We start from the raw sequence: 16,083 nt of genomic DNA, 5'->3' as shown, positions 1-16,083 counted from the left end.
ATTGTGAGTCATCATCTCATTGAATTTCTTATCACTAACCGCCATATAGGTGTTAATGATCTTGGTTTGATTATCAATCAATTCCTCCAAAGTGGTCCTAGGAGAAGAAGGTTGTGAATAGGAATTTTCACCTTGAGTCTTTGAAACAAATCCGGGAGGGGGACCTCTTTGAGCATTGTTTTGAAAATTTCCCCTTCCTTGATTGTTCCAATTACCCCTATTTTGATTTTGACCATAACCTTGATTATGGTTACCACCACCTTGACTATGGTTACCATTACCTTGGTTATGATTTCCATAACCTTGGTTTTGATTACCATAATTTTGGCTTTGATTTTGGCCACTATAACCTTGGTTATGGTTACTACGAGAACCTTGATTCCCTTGGTTCCTATAACCACCACCATGATTATAACTGTCAAAATTGCCTTGGTTTTGGTAATTCCTATTCCATTGGCCTCTTTGATTATCAAACCTTTGGACATTGTTGTTTGACACAAAATTCACATGCTCACACTCATTGTTGTCAAATTCATCAACACATTCATTGTTGCAATTTCTAGAATCATGGTCATATGATCCACATACATCACAAAACAAACATCCCATTGGCATATTATGTGAAGTAGAAGGAGTTTGAGAGTTAGAAGAAGTACCTCTCCCCTTAATTTGGGAGGGAAGATTTGAAGCTTGAGAAGAGGAAGAAACACTTTCCAACTTGGCCTTGATTGCCGTCATCTCCTTTCCCAAGTTTGTCATTTGAGAGGAAAGATTGTTGATGGCATTGAGATGGTGCACCGAGTACTACGAAGATTTCTTGCTTGAAGAATCTCTTTCCCCATCTTGCCAATCTCTATAGTAAGTCACCACATCCTCTATTATGTCCACAACTTCTTCTTCGGTTTTGTTCATGATTGGACCACCGGCCCCTCCATCAAGACATGCCTTGCCTTGAGGACTCAAACCACCATAGAAGATTTGGATCAATTGATATGTTGGAATTCCGTGGTGAGGACATTCTCTTTAGTACTCCTTGAATCTTTCCCATGCTTCATAAAGACTCTCATTTGGTTTTTGCTTGAACCCTTGAATTAAAGCCCTTGCCTCCGCCGTTTTCTTTTGAGGATAAAAACGGGACAAGAAAGCTTTAGTGACATCATCCCACGTTCTCAATGAATTGGGCTTCACCTCTTTGTCTAGCCATTCCAAAGACCTTCCTATGAGGGAGAAAGGGAACAACTTAAGGCGGATAAATTCTTGAGACACTCCATTAACCTTGATTGTGTTACAATATTTTTCAAACTCCTTAAGATGGTTCAATGGGCTCTCGTTCTTTGCCCTACTATATTGTCTCCTCTCAATTAGGGTGATCATTGCCGGCCTAATTTCAAAATCGTTTGCCGGTGTTGTAGGTGGAGCTATGTCGCTCTCGAACCTATATGCACCGGGCACTTCCAATTCTTTCAAGGCAACTCTTGGTTGTTCTCCCATGACTTGCTCTTGTTCAATCTCTTCTTCGCTTGAGGAACTATAATCCAATGTCTTGTTTGCTACTCTCCTCCTTGAGAGAGTTCTTTCAATCTCCGGATCAAAGGGAACAAATGAACGATCTCGGGACCTATGCATACAAAACTCAAAGAAAATATAAGTAGCACGGCTACAAGTGTAGCCTAAAGTGTAAAATCTTTTTGTATTTTGCAAATAAAGTGAAATAGACTCAACAACAACATGCACTCAAAGCACCATTCCCCGACAACGGCGCCATTTTGATGGGATGAAGAACGGTAGGTCGTTGGGCTACCACCCCACCCAATCAAACAAAATTTGTAACTCAACAAACCCCTATTAAGTGTAGTGGTAAGTCAAGGTCGAACCCAAGGGAATGGAGGTCGAATGCACAATGCCTAAGTCAAGCTATTCCGAAGTCAAATAAAGGGGTTTATGAAGGAAACTAGAGCTAGGGCTAAATGATGCAAGAACTTGTATGAAATCAATCTAAAAGACACTAGGGCAATGGATCCACATGTAATTGTTATGGAAAATGGTAATTTGAGAGGTCAAACCGACTAAGTCAAGTGATATGAAGGAAGATCAATCATGTATCCAAAAGAGCATACCAAGTTAGTTCACCTAGAGGTCTAACTAGCGTCAACTACTCTAAACACTACATAGGGAACGTCACAAAGCACCTCAATCGTGAAATTGCAAGTTACTAATCAATGGTCCGTATCATAGCAAGCTCACAATGCAATCTAGTGCAATAATCAAAGATGGCCAAACTTCAATCAATCACACACATGCACATGAATTATCAACCAAATTTAATCATATCATCAACTCCATCAATTATCCCCAAATTACTCTAATCCATCACTCAAACATGCTTCACCATTTCCCTAGCTAGAAAACTACTCACTAGCCATGGAAATCAAGATCAAAACTACACTAATCATCAATTTCATCATCAACATAATTGAAATCAAAGATCAAAACAACAATCAATCAAAAAATCAATAAAACTTCAATCAATCAACAATAACATGGAAAACAAATGAAATCAACTAGAATCAAACTTGTATTGAAATCAAGAAGAAGATCCTTACAAAACTTTGATCTAAAGATCAATTACAATGAAGAATTCTTGAACAATCACCAAAAACCATGAGTTTCTCTCTCTTCAATCCTTGAGTTTCTCTCTCTAAAATTCTAATCAAAAACTAACTATATGAAATCCAATCTCTCCAAAAAAACTCTCTCAAAAATAGAAAGAAATAACTATATATACAAAGAGGAGGTCGGTATTGACGCCCAAAAATAGACCCACGTCGGTGCGGGCGCTTGGAGGAGAGAGAGTGGCGCGCACGGGAACACACCCAGATTGGTGCGCCCGCACGCACCAGGTGTGCGGCCGCACACTCCCTGGGTGCGCCCGCACCTAGCTGGGTCTTTCCCCCTTCTTCTCTTTGTCCTAGCTCAAGTGGTGCACACATCCTAGATGATGATGATGGAGGACAAGGTAGGCAGAAACTTTTTTGAATTTCTTGAAGAGTATAAGCCATGAGAAAGGCAAATACAAGGCCTTGAAGCATGCCCCTTGGATCCACCTTAGACTTGAAACTTCTTGCACAAGCTTTAGGCATGAAAACAATGAAAGATCATAGAGAGGAAGCTCGGGAATTCTTGGACAATCAATCACCACCTACAAACAAAGGATAAAAAGCAAGTAAAAGGGAAAAAATAGCAAGTAAACTAGAAAATACATAAAATAGAGAAACTAACTACAAAAAGCATAAAAATGAAGAAAACAAGAATAAAACTAGGAAAAACTAAAGAAAAGAGTGATAAAATGAAATAGAATTCATCCAAAAAGGGACTAAATGAGTGCCATAAATGTCACTCATCAATTGATTATTGAATTTCTGTCTTGGAAAATGTGATTAAAATAAAGGTCTTTAAAATCTCTTAAGGATGTTGCTAATACTCTTACAGACAGGACAGATTGTGGTGACTTAACCGGTGAAATTTGTCATTAGGCTGATGGCTATCACCTTAATGTTTGACTGTATGAGAAGTTGCTACTTAGTATCTTTGATATTCTGGATGAAGGAAAGCTTACAGAGGTCAGTATTCATAATTCCCGTCCTCAAAAATAAATAAAGGAAATTATGGGGATGCTGGGAATTGAAAACAAACATTTGGTATTCCTTCTAATTTTTATTTCATGATGATATACTAAGAAGTCTCAGAATCGTGCATTTAACTTATCAGCTTCACAAATGATTCTCATTTAAATTTACCCTGTGCTCAATCATGAGTTGCTGTGTATCACATTAGTGGTTAATTAGAAACAACTTTGGGGTTAAGTTACTTTTATGGAGGTTTGGATGTATACAACCATACTCAAGTAGATACTTTGAGTTAAATGGAATAAATCTGCAGATAATTAATTGAATTCATTTTTTAGGATAATTCATCTATGATAGATGTAGGCAGTAAGCCTCCCTAGCCTTTTAAAGCATGTCACTTTATTACCATTTAGTTTGCTGAAGGTTGATATATTTAGGGTTCTCATGAAGTCATGAGTCAGCCTTTTCATATCCCTTTTTGGTTTGATCTTTTAAATTGGCTCGTATAGTGCATATATTTTTGAAAACATTTCTATTTATATAACCCATCTAAAATATAGGAAGTGGAAGAGATTTTGGAGCTTTTGAAGGCAACATGGCGTGTGTTGGGAATAACAGAGACCATCCACTATACATGTTATGCTTGGGTATTATTTCGTTAGGTATATGAATTATGATACTCCTTTACCTTAAACTCATTAAAATATGCCTTATAAATTAGCTTTGCATTATATATGATACCTGAAATTCATTGATGATTCTGTTTCTTTTGTATGTGTGTGTATTGAAAAAGTTGGGTGGGTGTAACAAAAAGTAAGAGAGAGAGAGAGAGAGAGAGAGAGAGAGAGTTTGGAAAGGTGTATATATTGTGAAATAAGAGGGGTAAAATGGTATAAGGGTATGTGTAGACACGTAACTGTGTCTCCCCAAAACCAAACCCAGTAATGAGTACCTTTCACGTCATTTGATTATTCGAGCGAGGTAAAAGTGTGAAAAGTCTTGTGATGCAGTTGTTTTTATTGAAAATAACTCTTTCTGTTTTAAAGAATGTACCTTATTTATTGAAAATATCAAGTACAATTTAGTTTGGTCCATGATAAGGGTCTTTTAATAGTGAAGTTGGGTTGGGCTCGGAAAGAGCATTCCAACGATATATTATAAGCTCAATTCCGATGAATAATGAAGAAATTATGGCCAAAATACTAAATTGGGCCTGAAATGGTTTTATGGCCCAACGATCTAGTGAAGGGCCCATTAATTAATATTCCTAAATTTATTAGGATTGATTTTAATCTTTTAGAATAATCCAGAAGGTTATTTTGAGTTCTAATGAGATTAGGAATAATAATTATATCTTTTATAAAAATAAAGAATTCTATTAGGAATAAAACCAGTGTTTTAAGAAGATTAAATCTGATTTTTAAAAGATAAGTATGGACGTTGTTGATCGAATTTAATTAGATTAAGGATTCCGTACAAGTTTTTAGAAAACGCGTCCGCGCTGAACGACAAGCCTGTCGCATCGCGTTTGACTCTGTCGTTCTGCGACAGAGGTAGTTTTACTCCTAATAGGATTCGGTCTTTTTTTGATCTTTTCCGGGCTATTTTCTCTATGAATAGGATCGTATTTCCCTGTTTTTAATCACCAACAATTATCAACAAGCTTGATCATCAACAATCATCTAATTCTATTCTTTCTCTCTCTTAAGCTAATAGCTTTTCTTTCTCCCTTTTTTAAGTCTTCCTTTTTTCAAAATATAATACCGCATTCACGAGTCTTAGACACACCTAGCCAAGCTCGAAATTGCCTTCGCCTTAGAGGTGAAAGGTTGATAATTTCTGAGGGTTTGGTCCTAAATCCCTATTTCAATTATTTAAATTAATAGTTAGATTTAATTTTCTTTGAAGTTACTAACGTGTGTATTGTTTTGATAGAAAGAGATACGAGACATTGAAGTAAGTTGTTTTAATCGCTCTATATCTTTAGAAATCATGTTCTTTATATTATTTTAATTCCTAGTGTCATGTTAGGATGTCTCTATTGCTTTTTAGTATCATGTTTAGGTTGCTTCCTATTTTTTTCATCATGTTAGTATTATGTTAGGGCTAACACTTTAATCTTTAATGTTTAGTGATATGCTAGGATTTGTTATTAATCTTGTTAGTATCATGTGTAGGATCTTACTATTATTATGCTTTCATAAGATTGAGATTGAGATTTTGATGATGATTGTTGTTATTATTGTTGCTTGATATATTATTATTGTTATTACTTGATCACACTCTCTCTTGCAGGATTAAAGGGAATTTGTACTTGTAATCACGCTTAATAAGATAAATAATAATCTTGTTTAGGCTAATTTGATTTTAATTCAAGTGATCGCCAATAATAGGTTTGTTTATGCATTAATATTTAACCAACATAAATTAAACAAGTTTATGATTAATATATTATTGTTTGTATGTTAGTCAGAAAGCGCACATGAATATGAGAAGAATAAAGTAGAGGCCTATTTTTAGGGTAGGTTCAATATCTTTTAGGTTGGATTTGTACCTTCATCTCCGATTATCCAGTCATGGTTTCAGACATTATGGAGTTAGCGATCTCATGGATCGTGAAGGGGTGTAACCTTCACTCTAAGTTCCTAAACTTGTCGGCGACTCTTTTGCATTAGCTTCCTTCATTTTGGACGCCACCATGCTTAAATGTATTATCACAGTGGGGCTCAAGTGAGGGATGCTTGAAATATTCCCTACAGTATGCCAAAATGAAATTAAGTAAGGTGAGTAGAAAAAAAAAACCATTAATGGAAAGTGAGACAACATGAGAATATGTTATTGGTCTTCCTAAACACTTTTATGTAATATAAAAGCTGTAAACTTTTCTAAATTAATATCCATTAGAGTATTCATGATGTATCAATTCCTTCATCATTCTATCTTTTGATCAATTTTGCTTAACATAACTATTTGTAATAGAGACCATTGCTTTAAGATGAAAGGATTTTTGTCGACTAATCGAAGTGATCAACAAAATAAGAAGCTCAAGGAAATTAACTTCTAAAGAATAGGTTATATTAATGCTTTGGTTGAAAGAATCATTAAGAGTGCTCTGAAGAGAGAAAAAAAAGAGCAACCACCTAAGAAAAATCATTTAAGAAAAGAGGGTCAATTGGCTTTGAAAAGATGAGAGACCAATTAAGAAAGATCACATACAAAAATAAAGGATATTAGCTTAGAAGTGAGAGAGAGAGAAGGGTCACTTAAGAAAGATCACTTACAAAAATTAGGGCAATTAGCTTAGGAAAACACAATTAGCTTAGGAAAAGGCTTTCTAAAATGAGAGAGAAAGAGAGAAAATCAGGGCAATTAGCTTAGGAAGCGGCCTATTAATAGACTAGAGACTACTTAAGAAAGGTAACTTAACATAAAAAAGGATAGACAACTTAAGAAAGATCACTTAAAAAAAGAAAAATTAGCTTAGAAAAAAAGTTATTAAAATGCTAAAAAGAAAGAGAGACCACTTAAGAAATATCACTTAAGAAAAAAAATCACTCAAGAAGAAGAAGAAAGATTACTAAAGAAAAGAATGATTAGTTAAGAAAATCAGGGCAATTAGTTTAGGAGAGAAACTTAGGGCAATTAGAAAAATTAGTTAGGAGAGGGAAAGAAAGAAACCATGAGTGAGAGAGACAACTTAATTAAGAAAGATCCATCACCTAAGAAAGTTAGGGTGTGTAGCTTATAAAAACACAATTAGCTTAAGAAAAAGGCTTACTAAAATGCGAGAGAAAAAGAGACTATTCAAAGTTCACTTAAGAAAATCAAGGTAATTATCTTAAGAGAGAAAAGGAGAAAGAAGCCACTTTAGAAAAATTATTTATGAAAAAGGGTCAAATGACTTTGGAGAGGTGAGAGACGAATTAAGAATGATGACATACAAAAATTAGGTAATTAGCTTAGAAGAGAGAGAGAGAGAGAGAGAGGGGCCACATAAGAAAGATTATTTAAGAAAACTGAGGTAATTAGCTTAGAAAAAAAGGTAACTAAATGAGAGAGAGAGAGAGAGAGAGAGTGAGAGAGAGAGAAGAAACATACTCGGCTTGTTGGATTTATCAGTTTTTTTTTTCCTTTTAAGATTTTCTTTTCAGAAGCTGGCATATCACATCACAAGTCACAAATTCACCATCGTTGGGCTCGTTGTAACAACAAACACAATGCAAAAAAAAAAAAAAAAATGTCTTTAAAATTGGTACTTTCTCATCCTTTTTTTTCCCTTGTTCTGTATAATTACCATTGAGTTTCTGATTTTAGGAAGTCTGTCCGACATATACCCATACACTTTGCTTGTTTACTTTAACAATTTCAACAACATGATAGTGTTGTTATATGTGAATTTGCATTGATTGGATTTGTGATGATAGCCATCAGCGCAGTAGTAATGGAAGATTACATGTGCATGCGTGCATTAGAGTGTTGAGACAAGCTCTCGGCAAAATGAGACCAGCAGTACATCTAGAATGCGTTAAGAGTGTCGAGACAAGCTTGCTGCTAAAGCACAGGGCACACTTGATTTCTTCTATTCGGTCACCAGAGTTTACTTCTCCTGAATTATAATTATTAAAGATCTGCAGATTTGTGTGGCTGTCTATGACCCATATCATCACCTTACTTCTCTTGAATTATAATTAGTAAAGATCTGCAAGATTACATGAGTGATATTTAATTTGGGAGAAAAATAGGTCAATTATATGGTGATTGAATTAATTTCCATGTAGTGTAACGTTTCAATCATTTTAGATTATATTTTTCTGAAATTTTCCTTTTTTGCCAACCTTTTGATGGTATAAATAATAAATGTTAGTATCATAGATTTAGGCATTTATAGAATTATGCTATGAGCTTCTGAATGTTGATTTGTTGAATATTTGTTAATGGAACTTGGGAGAATTAGATTCAATGAGAGTATCGAAGCCATTGATTTACATTTTTCCAGCATAAATTCGTTTGAAGGAGTTCTTGATGGTAAAAGGATCAACAGATGGGCACTTATTAATTGGGGGGTAAGTGATCCCATTCATCTCTTATTTTGTTTATATCTTCAACTAATTGCTATGACTAATAGGTTAAGTAGCATACATTGCAGCAGCTATCCATTATTCCTGTAAGTATGATTAGTATAGCAATTTGATGTCAGTTTTTGGCCAATTTAATGCTAAACTTGTGTAATGTGAATTGCATGGGTTTCCATGTTTGAATACCAATTTCTAAAGGGCTTTCATCATGCATTATATTGAAGTACCAATCAAAACCCTTCAGAGTGACTCTTGATAATACCTTAAAAGCTCCAAATCTAAAGTCTAGGCCTTGTAAAAGATACTCATTACAGAGCAATGTTTTGTATAGTCTATTAGCTTTAGCTCCTTACTAATCAATATCTTGTTCTTTATCCTATGTCTGACATTGTGAAAAAGAGTGCTAAAGGCAGTGCTTTGTCATCTGCTGCTTGATGAGTGTCATTTATGGCACTCATTTAGCTTCTTTTAGGATGATTTTTCATTGATTTTACATCTCCTTTATCTCCTTTTCTCCAGTTTTACTTGTATTTTCTCTAATTTGCATTTTCTTTAGTTGCTTTATTATTTTCTTGCTTTTCTTGGTTTATTTTGCATTTTCTTCTTTACTTGTTTGCTTTTCTTTAATTCTAGGAAGTTGGCGATGTTCGAGAGGCTCATTGGCATTCTCTCCGGGTATTTAAGGCGAAAGATGCATCCCGGTCCCTCCTTTTAAAGCCCAAAAGCAAATGTGTGCAAGAGTCAAGTCTTCAAGGCTGCGCTCTCATGTCGCGTGGACATGAAAAGACGGTGTTGAACCCACCATAATGGCTTCAAGAAACTACCTTAGCATCATGCATCATCCGGGGCACACGGGGGCAACTTGAGCCGCACCCAAGGCACATGCCCTGCTCCCAGGGTGCGGCCGCGCGCAAGTCAGGAGCGGCCGCGCACTCTCTCTTCCTTGTTTCCGTACCCGTTTTTTTGCGGCCGCGCTTAGGGGTGAGAGGTTGCGCCTTTTGAGGTCTCTTTTGGACATCTAACTAACTTCTCCTTAGTTAGTTTTACTATATATAGATTTCCTTCGTTTCTAGAGAGAGGATCATTCTAAAATATCATAGAATTAAGCTTTAGATTTAGTTTTGATTAGAATTTTAGGGAGAGAAGCTCTTGATTTTGATGATTGTTCTTAGATTTTAGAGAGAGAAACTTGGTAATGTTGATGAATGCTACTTTCAATCTTTTTCCTCTTTAATTTTGATCAAAGTTTTGTAAGAATTCTTTACTCTTTAATGCAATTTCATGTTTGATTTTGATTTTGGATTGAATTACTTGTTGTTTATTTTGATTTGATTTTGACAAGGTTGAGCATATTCTAATTACTATATTGATGATGAAATTTGTGATTAGATTAGCTTTGTTGTTCAAATTTGTAATGAGTAGTGAGTAGATTACTTGTTGGGGATAGGGTGAAGCATGTATGAGTGATAATTCATGGTTAATTGGGGGAATTTGATTAATCATCTTTGTGATTAAATTGGTTAGTAAATTTGTGCATGTGTTTGATATCTTAAGGAGTGTTCAACCTCAATTATCGTGCTAGATTGCATAATAGGTTTCAATGACACAAATAATTGATTTGGAAGCTATTATTATTGATTGATCTCAATTTGCGATTTCCCTTTGAAGTCATTTGTAGAGACATTTACCTTGACCCTAGGAAATAGCCTTTTGAGTGATTTTGATTGCATTTCTTTCTTTTCCTCGCATTGTATGCTTGATCTTTCCCAATTAACGTGCTTATCATGAGTGCATGTGAATCCCGACTCCCTAGCATTCTTTATATCTTTCTAATAATCTTTTAATCGTGCTGTTAGACCAACCCTCATTTAACCTTCGGAATAGCTTAGCTTGAGACCGTAGTAAATAACACATTCCCTAGAGTTCGACCCGTACTTACCCTTATACCTAGGGTTGGGTTTGGTTGTACAAATTTTGTTTTGATCGGGGAACTTAGTCTCCAATGGCCTAGGGTATTCCCTCATAAAAAATGGCGTTATTGCCGGGGAATGGCATAGTTATTTGCTATTGTTGATTGAGTCTATTCCATTTATTTTAAAAAATACAAAAAGATTTTCTTTCTTTTAGGCTACATTTGTAGCCATGCTACTAATTGCTTCTTTTGAGATTGTATATATAGAGCACGTGGTCGTTCTCTAGTGTCATTTGAGGCATGGGAGAAAGTTCAAGAGTGCATTGAAGGAGTTAGGAGTTCCGAGAGCCTATAGGTATGAGAGTGGGATTGCTCTACCTACGACACCGGCAACGGACTTTGAGATTAGACTGGCCATGATAACTTTGATAGAGAGGCGTCAATATAGTGGTGCAAAGCATGAGAGTCCTCTCAATCATCTTAATGAGTTCGAGAAATATTGCAACACAATCAAGGTGAATGAGATTTCTCAAGAGTTTATTCGCGTTAAGCTTTTCCCTTTTTCTCTCATTGGACGTGCGTTGGAGTGGTTGGACAAGGAGGTGAATCCAAAATCCTTGAGGACATGGGATGAAGTGAATAAGGAGTTTTTATCTCGGTTCTATCCTCAAAAGAAAACAACCGAAGTTAGAGCTCTTATCCAAAGCTTCAAGCAAAAACCCAATAAAAGTCTTTATGAGGCATGGGAGAGTTATAAGGAAGAATACCAAATAGAGTGCCCACACCATGGAATTCCTACCTATCAAATCATTCAAATATTCTATGAAGGTCTAAGCCTTCGAGGAAAATCTTGTCTTAATGCGGGAGCCGGAGGACCAATAATGAACAAGACGGAGAAGGAAGTGGTGGACGTCATTGAAGATGTAGTGAGGCATTATATGGATTAGCAAGATGATGAGCGTGAAACAACAAGCAAAAGCGGTGTTTCGGTGTATTCGGTTGATCACATCAATGCTATCAACAACTTGTCCTCACAAATCTCGGAATTAGGGAAGGAAATGACCTCTATCAAAGCCAAACTTGAGAGTGCTTCTTCTCATGCACCAATTCTTCCCGCCCAAAATAATATGTACATTTCCTAACTCAAATCCCCTTCTCCCTTCTAGCAACATGTCTAGTGGTTATATGTTTTGTAATTTGTGTGAATCATATGACCATGATGCTTCAAATTGTCCTGATGCTTCTTTTAATGGATGTGATGATTATGTTGGCGATGAGAATGAACATGTAAACTATGTGTCTAATAAAAATGTTGAACCTAGATTTGATAATCAAAGAAATAATGGGAGTAGGAACTATCATAATGGGAATTTTGATAATTATAACCACAATGCAGGTTATAGAAACCAAGGAAACAAAGGTTTCCGAGGCAACTATAACCACTAAGGTTATGGTGGTCAAAACCAAGAGCAAGGATATGAGAATCATAATCAAAATTATGGTAATCATAATCAAGGTGGCCAAAATCAAGGTAGGGGCAATTGGAGTAACCAAAGTAGGAGCAATTTTCAAAATAATAATCAAAGGGGTCCCCCACCCAGTTTCACTCCAAAGGCTCATGGTCAAAATGATAGTTCTTATGCCCAATCATCTCCTTCAAGAGATAGTTTGGAGGATGTCATTGAAAATCAAATCAAGGTGTTGAAAACTTTACATGTCATCTAGTGATAAGAAGTTTAATGACATGATGGTTCATAGTAAGATGTTGGAGAATCAAATATCTCAATTAGCAAATGCTTTGAAAGAGCATGCTAGTCCTTCTTCCCTACCATCTCAAGGTGTAGATCCTAAGAGACTAATTAATGCGATAGTGACAAGGAGTGGTAAGATTCTTGAGAATGTAGAGCCTAAGAAGAGTGAGGCTAAGGAAAGTCCTACGGAAGTTTTGGTTGAAAATGAGGAAAGGAAAAAGCTCTTTGAATGAGGATGTAGTTGAAAAATAAATTGAGAAAGAAAAGGATAAAGTGAGAGAAGCTATCAAGCCTAAGCTCCTATACCCCCAAAAATTTAATAGGCACAAGTTAGATGAACAATTTGACAAATTCATAGAGATGATTCGACAACTTCATCTAACCCTTCCATTTACCGATGTCATTGAACAAATGCCGAATTATGCAAAATTCATTAAGGACATCTTGAATGGAAGAAGAACTTGTGATATAGCGGAAACGGTTAACTTGACCGTGAATTGTTGTGCAATCATTATGAACAAGATGCCGCCCAACTTGAAGTACCCCGGAAGCTTTTCTATCCCTTGTGCTATCTATAAGATGATAATGCCTTGTGTGACTTAGGAGCTAGTGTTAGCCTTATGCCATATTCGGTTTATCAAAAACTTGAGTTAGGAGAACTTTCACCTACCAACATTACCTTGCAATTAGCCGATAGATTAATTAAGATTTCAAAAGGTAAGGTAGAAAATGTTCCTTTGAGGGTAGGAAAGTTTGTAATTCCGGTTGATTTTGTTGTTCTTGAAATGGATGAGGATTCCAATATTCCTATAATACTTGATATACCTTTTCTTACTACACCGGGTGCCATGATTGATGTTAAAAATGTTAAGATTTCTCTCAAAATTGGAGAAGAAGTTATTGAATTTGATTTGAATGAAATCATGAAATATCCTTCTTCTTCACTTGAAAATTGCATGAGAGTTGAAATCTTAGATGATATTGTGAATTCTATGCATGTGCACTTGCTCACCTCTGATGATCCACTTGAGTGTATTTTGTTGAACAAGAAAAGGATAGGTGAGAATGGCAAGGTAATGACTTTCTTTGAAAGAGTCATTGATGAGAGTTTGGAGGAGAGTGATGATCACATTTGAATGGGAATTTCAAGCCAAAATGCATTGCAAGTGCCCTAAACTAAGGAAGGTAAAGATGAGCCAATTGTAGAGCTCAAACCTCTACCATCACACCTTAGGTATGAATTCTTAGGCCTCAATTCTACTTATCCCGTCATTGTTAGTTCCTCTTTGAGTGAGAGTCCAGCTCAAAAGTTATGTGATGTTTTGAGAAAGCACTAAGGTGCTTTGGGCTATACAATTGATGACCTTAAAGGTATAAGGCTGACTTTATGTTCACACCATATTAGTCTTGAGGATGGCGCCTCACCTAGCATATAAAGACAACGAAAGCTACATCCTCATATGGGGGAGGTAGTTAAGAAGGAAATCACTAAACTATTGGATGTAGGAATCATATTCCCCATCTCTAGCTCTAGATGGGTTTCCCCGGTTCATGATGTCCCAAAGAAAGGAGGAATGACCGTTGTAGAGAATGGGAAAGGTGAGTTCATTCCTACAAGAACTGTCACGGGATGGCGAATGTGTATAGACTATAGACGTCTAAACACATCCACCAAAAAGGATCATTTTTGTTGGGTTTCGATGAGTCCGACTCACCGTGAAAATAAAACCCGAGCCTAAGAACAAACTCACAATTAATATAGCAAAATGCATAAATAACAAGAATAGAGAAAAGACTGAATTACCCTTGTAGCGTGCTTCGCTCAACCTGAAAACGCTCTTACTTGAGAAAAGTCGAGCCTCACAAATGGCAAAGACCTCTAACGAACTCCACCCACAACTCGACCCGACCGTTCTACTACTTGGAGGTTAGCCAAGTTGGGGACTACCCGAGTAATTAATGAGCTCATTGGTTTTCTCTTAAGTGGAGATGCCTAATTAAACTCTTACTCAAATAAGTTTTCCCATATCCAAAGTTGGGTATTTATAGGGAAAATCAAGTGAGAAATCTACTCTCCCATCAATGTGGGAGAGTTGGTAAAATCAATTTTCTCCTTTTATTTTTAAATAAAAAACAAAAGAAAATAGCCAATAACTAATTAATTAACAAGTGGCATACTAAGAGGAGAGGTTAGGTAAGGACCACAAGGAAAAGGGGGGGGGGGGGACCAAACTTGATCCCCAAGGCTTTCAAGAAAACCGGACAATAGCTTCCACTTGCCCCAATAGCATGCTGCCAAGTGGAAGGCCAAGCCAAGGCACCCAAGCAGCCTAGCTAGCGCTTGGTGTGCGGCTGTCCTGCTACTAGCATGGTTAGGCGCAGCACCATGTGTGCCATGCTCCTGCTAGCTACTACGAGCTGGCGCGCCACGTGTGCTGACCTGCTGCTGGCTAGGCGCCATGCACGCATCGTTGCTAGCTGGCTGCGGCTGCCACGCACATGCTAGCATGGCTTGCTAGCCATGTGCTGGTAGCCTTGTTAGCCATGGTGCGCTAGCACGCACCAGCCAGCCTAGGCTCGCGTGGTGCGCTTGCTAGCCACCTTGGCTATACCAAATGCCCCTATTACTCGGTTTGCTCGGGGCATTCCGATGCTAGGGGTATTTCGGTAAATTGTTGATTAATTAGTGATTTTACCGTCTCGTCATTAATTAATTCGACTCGAATTGCGACGCTCGGTTTCGATGCTCCTAGCTCGATTTTCGACGTCTAAATACTAATTACTCTAACGACTCATTAATTCCTTTCGAATTAATTCGTCGTGTCGGATCGTTAGTTGCTTGGGTGTGACCCAAAGGGTTTAGTAAAGATCAAGCTGTAATATTAATTATGCATTAATATTACTAATCGGAAGCGGCCTCCACTTAGGCATTCCGATCACTTTAACTTAATGAATAAATAGCTTTTCAATAGCTCCGACCCCTCTATCGGAATAATACACTTGTTCGAAGGACACTATTCCTATCAATCTCCCACTTGTCCTTCTGGACAAATATGCTTTTAGTGCATAGCCTTTTTCCTATGTAACTTAATGTCTCTTCATGAACTATAAGGTAAGATTATTCGTCATCCTTATTACGTCCAGAAGTTTTTCTCGAAATCCGAGTTTGACTGTTAATAAACAGATGATTTCTAAAATCCATCCGAGCACGGCCATGCATTTTCACAGTCTCGCTCTTCGAGAGGCCTTGCAAACAACAAAAACATGTTCCCTATTATTAGTAGGGGGACATTCGCAGTCTTGTAATGTAAGCTTCTCTTACTAAGAGGACTTAGCTGTTTGAGTGTTGCCGTTATAATCTCCATGTACGACAGACGTTTGACTAACATCAAAACGGACTACTTCTCAAACAAGAGAACTCACAATACTCATGGTCAAGGAAAGAGGTTCTGATAGTCATAATGAGAAGTATCCTTATGACGATTTTTAAATCTCTTAAAGTATTCTCATATGTCGATCTAGTATGGTTCTAAACCAATACATGTGCAAATGATTTATGACAATCATGTCCTTGTAACACAAGAAATGGTGTTATAAATCAAACTACACACTAACCTCAAGAGGCCATTAATTGTCCATCTTTTAAATGACCTCAATTAGGGATAATTCTCGATTATAATATTCAATGTTCACTTAATAGGTGTTTCTTTATCCAAGAC

At 36.8% G+C, this 16,083-nt stretch overlaps 1 non-coding gene across 1 annotated transcript; it reads left to right on the top strand.

The window, feature by feature from the left end:
* The first annotated feature begins 1,000 nt into the window (after window positions 1–1,000).
* Window positions 1,001–1,106, top strand: LOC145580373 (small nucleolar RNA R71). Its single transcript, XR_014099432.1, has one exon. It is a non-coding gene; the product is annotated as a small nucleolar RNA R71 (small nucleolar RNA).
* The last annotated feature ends 14,977 nt before the right edge of the window (window positions 1,107–16,083 follow it).

The sequence above is a fragment of the Chenopodium album genome, chromosome 14 (genome assembly GCF_948465745.1).
Source record: "Chenopodium album chromosome 14, dcCheAlbu1.1, whole genome shotgun sequence".
NCBI lineage: Eukaryota > Viridiplantae > Streptophyta > Magnoliopsida > Caryophyllales > Amaranthaceae > Chenopodium > Chenopodium album.
The sequence above is the reverse complement of the archived record's forward strand: the minus strand, read 5'-3'. Positions and strand labels throughout refer to the sequence as shown.